Below are 6351 nucleotides of genomic sequence, written 5' to 3'. Positions count from 1 at the left end.
ATGCCCGAGACCATTTTGATGGCCACACAGAGAGGACGGTGCCGGTGGCATCTAGTGGGTAGAGGCCATAGATGCTGCCAACCATCTTACAATGCACAGAGCAGCCCCCCCCAGTTTTTGATTCAGTAAGCCTGGGGCGGGGCCTGAGAGTTTGCATTTCCAACAGGTTACCAGGTGCTTGCTGAAGCTGTGGGTCCAAGGCTACACCTTGAGAGTGGCTACTCTAGACTGACTCTGAATCCTGTTTTTCTAGATCTGTGATAATATTGCATCTGTCATGGTTACTAGAAAACTCTAAATTGGCAGTGACTTATTAAGACAGAAGAGCATTCTCTCCTGCGTGACAGAAATCTAGAGAAGGGTGTGGTGGTTTTTCAGTTGATGGAACTGAGGCTCTCAGAGATGAAGCCACCAGCCCAAGTGACAGCCACAAATGGTGTAATTTGAGAGGCTGCTGAAAGCCTGGTCTGCTTCTTGCCTCAGTTGCTCTCAGAGACCTACCTTTTCCTTCTGAGCCTATACGGTCTCTGTTAGACGTTTCTAAGCGAGATTTGGGACCCTGTCCCTTCTGACCAGCTGCATTCCATTGTCACTTGCATCCCTAATGCAATACCCTCTTCTGTAGATCTGCTGGGAGACAGAGGCACGGTATGCCTGACTGACAAGATTACCTTCCCGTTGCAGCTATGAAATTACCACAAACGCAGTGGCTTAAAACAATACAAATGGATTCTCGTACATTCTGGATGCCCATTTCACCGGGCGCAAGCCAAAGGACCCGCGGGCCCGGTGTGTGCTGGGAGCGCTGGGGAAGAATCCATTTCCTTGCCTTTTCTAGCTTCTGAAGGAGTTTGTGTTCTGAGCCCTTCCTGAATCACCCCGGGCTCCTGCTTTCATTTTCATGTCTCATTCCCCCCACCTCCCTCTCGTAAGGACACTTGTGGTGGCATGTGGCAGCCACCTGGCTCTTCCGGGATCACCTCTACCTGTCAGAGGTGGAACATTCACAGGTCGCCCGGATTAGGACATGGATGTCTTTGGGGGCTCCCATTCCGCCCATCACAGGGGCTCTCCTGCCCTTGCCCCGTCTTTCGTGGCCTTGACCCCACTTCTGCCTCCGTCAGCTGTTCCCAGCACAGGCTCTCCGTATATTTCACTGCTGTCCCCGGGAGTTTTTTCAAAGAGGCCAGAGACTGGTTCTGAAGGGCAGCGTGGTGTGCCGGAGGCTTGTCTACTCGGCTCCCAGCGGCCTCGGCAACGGGCACGAAAACACTCACGGGGATGAAGGATTGGGGGGAGGGGACCCTGCCCCCGGACGCAGCAGCGTGACTTCACCTGGGCACGATGCACGCTGACAAGCATCAACAGGAGGTACAGCTGTCACGTAGCAAGCTTCGTGAACCCTCTGGTTTCTAGGTAATCTCTCAGATCTCTAGGTGCCTGCTAATCCCTGAGCCCCCGGTGCCCTTCTCTAGGCTAACGGAGGCGTGTCTTTGGCCACAAACAAATGCCACTACCCCAGGCAGAGTTCATGTGGGGAGGGAGGGAGGGTGGGGGTGTGCGGCTCTGTTGGGCTGGTTCTGTGTCAACCTTACTTTCCTTCCCTGTAGTGGCTCCCTCAGCCCCCCTCCCTTCCCCTCCCCCCTGCCTTGGCTGGGTCCAGCCCACCGGGATGGGTCTGGGGGGTTGTATGTTTTGCTTTTTATTTTATTTTGCAAATGCCTCCCAACATTCCCCTCTGTGTTGAATGTCCTGTGGCCAAGGGCATGAGGTTGCCCGGCAACAAGAAGGAAGTCCCAGTGTGATTCACCCGCTACTGCCAATTAATTTGCTAGCTGCGTGCATCTCCCTGGGGAAAAGGCTCCTCCCGGCCCTCCGCGAGCCAGAGCACAGGGCCGCGGCCCAGGAGAGGGAAGGAAACCAGAGAAAAGTTAGCAGAACGTTGGGGCTGGGCGGGGGGTGCTTTCCGGTCCAAATGAAAGAGTGTCTGGAGAGCCCCGGCCACACCTGGGTGACACTTACGGTTTCCTCTTGGCCGCCAATCCAAGAGCCGTTTGGAGCGCCAGGGCACCTCCGCGTAGGCACCCTGGCCGGCTTTCTGCGGGGTTGGTGGCTCTCACACACACTCCCCCCTTTGGCAGCTCTGTTGCGGAGCAATGCTTTCTGCGTTCTCTGCTCAGTACCCCCAGCCCTCACTAGGACCCCCTCCCGTTCCTGACCATTAGCACCTTGTTTCTGGGAGGTCACGGCAGCTGCACACATCCCTGCCTGAGGTGTAGACAAAGCCCACAGGAGAGTGCACCCCTTCGTAGGGGTGCGAGGGGCTAAGGTGCGACCTCCATAGGTCTGCAGAGGGGTGGAAGGGGGCCCAGGGTGTGTCCCTCGAGCTTGATCCGAGTTCCCTCTCTCCTGAGGTCTGCGAGGGCGCGGCTCGCCCGTGCGCGTTATGTCCGTTTCCACCGCAGCAAGCCCCAGCTGGGACTTGGGTTACGTATGGATTCGCATGGATTTGTAGTTGTCCGGGTTGTTCCGTATGAGCTGATGGTGATGGCTGCCCTTGCGAGGCCTGGGGTCTCTGCCTGAGAGCAGGCCACTTGCTGGCCTTGCCGGGCCTCGTCGATTTCAAAATGGGGACGTCTTCCAGGGGCATTTGGTGGCACTAGCTATATTTGTCACTCAGGAAAGGGGACCACGGGGGTGGAAGTGAGGGACGTATGCAGAGCCCAGCCCCATCTTCATTTATCTGCGGTCGGCATTAGGAAAGAAAATGTGTTCAGGTGTGTCTTTCCATTTCCTCTAAGGAACCCCATCTGCTCTGGATAATTTCCCAATTCAAGGGGTTTGTGAGAACAGCCTGAAGTACCAGCTAAGGTGAACATCAGGATAGGGACCAGGCCCTTGGCATCCTATACCGAGAACACCGACACCCTCTGTGCCTCGGTTTTCCCATCTGTAAAGTGGGTGATCTAACACCTCCATGCTTCCTGCACCACGTCTCATAGACATCATTGTGAAATGCTGCAAGACAGAATTTTCTACTTCTTCTGGGCCGGCTGTATTCAGTGTGTTGTGTTTTGCTTTGTTTTTGAAGTCAGCTGTGGGTATCGTGGTGAGGTCTGTGTGGAAGGTTCCTGGTGATAATCCCATGTAGGAGTTCTTTGAGTGGTATAAATAGGCCTTTCCTTTTTTTCTGTCTTAACTCAAATAGCTCGTTTAGCACTGGAGGTTCTGTTCACCAGCTAGAACTCCGGACTAAAGACAGGAAAGTCAAGCTCCCTGTCGAGAGAGCAGAAGCCAGACTCTAACTCTGATGCTGTGTTTCGGTCCACAGGCCTGGAAAGGAGGGGCGGCTCCCGGCTCCTCTTTGTCGCCCACACTTCCCGCCCAGAAGCCGGGTGGGGCCAACATATCCCACCAGGATCCCCGAGAAGGACCCGGCTGAGACGGGACCATCCCTTAGGAGGCCAGAGCTCTGGATCTGATTAAGAATTCCTATTTTGGAGAAGGAAGAAAGTTCTAGATTTGAGAGGACATTGGAGAAGAAACTAAAGACCCATGCACCAAGCAATAGCCTCTGCGTGGACCTGTGTGAGACGGATGTGACCTACATACATTTGGACGAGACACCTTGTCACAGACCTTGTCCTTCCTTCTTATGGGAAACGTTCCCTCTGCCGCCACCTGCTCTTAAGAACCGCCCCCCCATCCCAATCCCACGAACCATAGGGCTTTCTACCACACCCTCTGTCTTGCCCCCCACTTCCCCCTTCTGCTGTGCCTTTGGCCTCAGCCATTCTTGTTTGCTCCATTATCTTCCAGCCGGATACAGAGTGAATAGTTAACTACACTTAGGTCAAATGGGATTTTAATGTTCGTTCCTGTTCCTTCTAAAGCGGCCAGTGTTTGTGTTGCTATGTGAGCAGTGTTGGAATAGTTCTGTCCTCTCGCTTATTTGGGATCCGGCCCCCTTGGGTTCCAGAGCGATGCAGATCAGTGCCGGAGTTCCTCAGGGCTCTCAGACGTCGGGGACATCAGAGGGGCCCCTGTCAGGGGAGCTCGCTCAGGAAGGCTGGCGTCCTCCGTGTCCAGCTTCCTTGGTTTGGATCACACGCAGGTGTATGTCTGGAAGAGCGAAAAACACTACTTGTTCATCCCAGCTATATTCTATTTTTTTAAACTGAAGTTGTGACGTATAATCGACACACCGTTATATTTGTTTCCCAGCTATCTTCTGTTGATGCAGACACCCAGCCTGCTGTGAAGACCCTCCCCCCTGCCCCCACAGGTGGCAGTTGGTACCCATGCCTGAACACGGTTTTTCCTTGCAGACTCGCTGGCTACCAGAGCACGTGTGTTTATTGAGCACCCTCTTCCCCCAGGATGCTGACGGCACTCCTGACAGCAGATGGGGCCCCGCAAGACATGAGTCGAATATTCCGTCACCACCATACGCGTGGCTGAAAACACCTCTAGATTCGATCTTAGCTACACTGCAGAACCAACGATGTCCGTACGTCCTGCTTCCCAAACTAATGGATGGCTCGTCTTTGTAGAAGGAATTAAAGCTGTACACATCTGTCTTCTTGTTGTAGGGAATGGGTTCCTATGACCATTTAGTGACATCAGTATCTTCTAAGTGGAACATTGGGGACCTTCTTGGCATGTCAGATTCGCCACAAAATGAGTGAGAGGACCCTGCTGAGGACACTGTGTGCTGTTGAAATGTAAGGCTTGTCTGTGGGCTTCTCATATCACTTCCGTGTCTCATATCGCTTCCATGAAGGAGGGCTTATTTCAAGTTGCATTGGAAGCAAGGTAGACAGGAAACAGTCTTCCCAGCAGCTGCCCAGCAAGACCTTTCTGGAAGCCCAAAGTCATTCAAGGTATCCATTCGCTACAGCATTTCCAGGAAGAGCAAGAACTCTGCCACCACAGCCATTTTGACCTTCTGCTCAGCAGCAGGACCCAGTGCTCCTGCTTCTAGAGTATTCTGCACTGGTGATGAGCTGAGGGAGCTGCTCCAGTTTGCCCAGGGTCGAGTGCTTTCCTGGGACACACGACGTTCAGTGATAAACCTGGGACAGCCCTGGGCAAACCAGAACAATTGTCACCCTACTGCGTGACCAGATGACACTGCCTTTGCTGCTGCCTCTATTCATCCGGCCAGCTGCCATTCAGAACCCTTGTGTCTGACCACATCATTGACCACCGGGCAGGCGACAGATGGATGCCGTGGGATCAAGCACCAATCTGACCAAATCCGGTGTTTTCCAGGGTGGTAGGGTTCCATGATATTGTATAAAAACCTGGGTGTAGCGAATCAGCTGAGACCACATCCTTTAGAAGAAGTGCTGTGGATAGTGGATATGTCAGCCGTTCAAAGTATCAGGGATTCCTCTCCGATATAATCCTACTTAAAAAGATGAGGCTAAGCTTTCTTGTTAAGAACAAAGCAGTTCTTTAGGAAACAAAAACACAGCCCCTGGGAACAGGGGAAAACAGACTGCGATGTGTACACATAGGCACACATCTGTGGGGTACATGTACATACCACATAGAATAAGCCAAGAAGAAAATTCTGCATCTTTGGGAGACAGAGGCTAAGAGCTAAAATCATTGGGATGAATGGGGCACCTGGGTGGCTCAGTCAGTTGAGCGACTTCGGCTCAGGTCATGATCTCGCTCGTGGGTTCAAGCCCTGTGTCAGGCTCTGTGCTGATGGCTCAGAGCTTGGAGCCTGCTTCGGATTCTCTGTCTCTCTCTCTCTCTGCCTCTCCCCTGTTCACACTTATCTCCCTCATAATAAATAAACACTAAAAAATGTTTTTTAATGAGTGGGATGGCGTTGTCTGGAGAGCAAAGGAGTTGGCTGGAGGACTTCCTGAAATTCCTTTGAACTCTAGGATTCTTTGAAATCTCAAGGGCATGTAAATTGGACCCAAGTGTGTGCTTTCTCTCCAAAGTCTCCTAGATAACCTTTGAGTTCAACTCAGATCATGTTGAATGGGACCTCCCAGCTCACTCTTACCTTTCCAGACACTGACTTTAGCTGGGATAAAGGAGCGGAACTTGGTGGTGGTCGTGGGCGGTGGAGAACGGGAAGGTTGTGCCTGCCCAGTTTTCGGTGCTCATGCCAAGAAAGAACAATCTGAAGGCAAATTACAGGTTCTTTTCAGGTTAGGCAGATCCAGGCTTTCGGGATTGCATGCCATTCTGAAGTTGTTGCTTCTTGTCAAGGGATCAGACCTCCATCTTTGCCGTTGAAAGATGGGCATGAGTGTCTGCGGTATTGGAACATGAGCCTTCAGCTAATCCCACTCCTCTTGCATGCATGCTGTGGCCACAGGGTCA

The 6351-nt window shown here is 52.6% G+C and overlaps 1 protein-coding gene across 1 annotated transcript in view; it reads left to right on the top strand.

Moving 5' to 3' along the window:
- LOC144224917 (uncharacterized) overlaps positions 1-5825 on the top strand; it is a 154547-nt gene extending 148722 nt beyond the window's left edge. The window contains exon 5 of the mRNA XM_077756006.1: positions 3332-5825. The gene's annotated coding sequence lies outside the window, so the exon portion shown is untranslated. The remainder of the gene's footprint in view (positions 1-3331) is intronic.
- Positions 5826-6351: the final 526 nt, after the last annotated feature.

This window comes from Crocuta crocuta, unplaced genomic scaffold (assembly GCF_008692635.1).
Source record: "Crocuta crocuta isolate KB4526 unplaced genomic scaffold, BGI_CrCroc_1.0 scaffold50, whole genome shotgun sequence".
In the NCBI taxonomy this organism is placed as follows: domain Eukaryota; kingdom Metazoa; phylum Chordata; class Mammalia; order Carnivora; family Hyaenidae; genus Crocuta; species Crocuta crocuta.
This window is presented reverse-complemented; position numbering and strand designations above follow the sequence as displayed.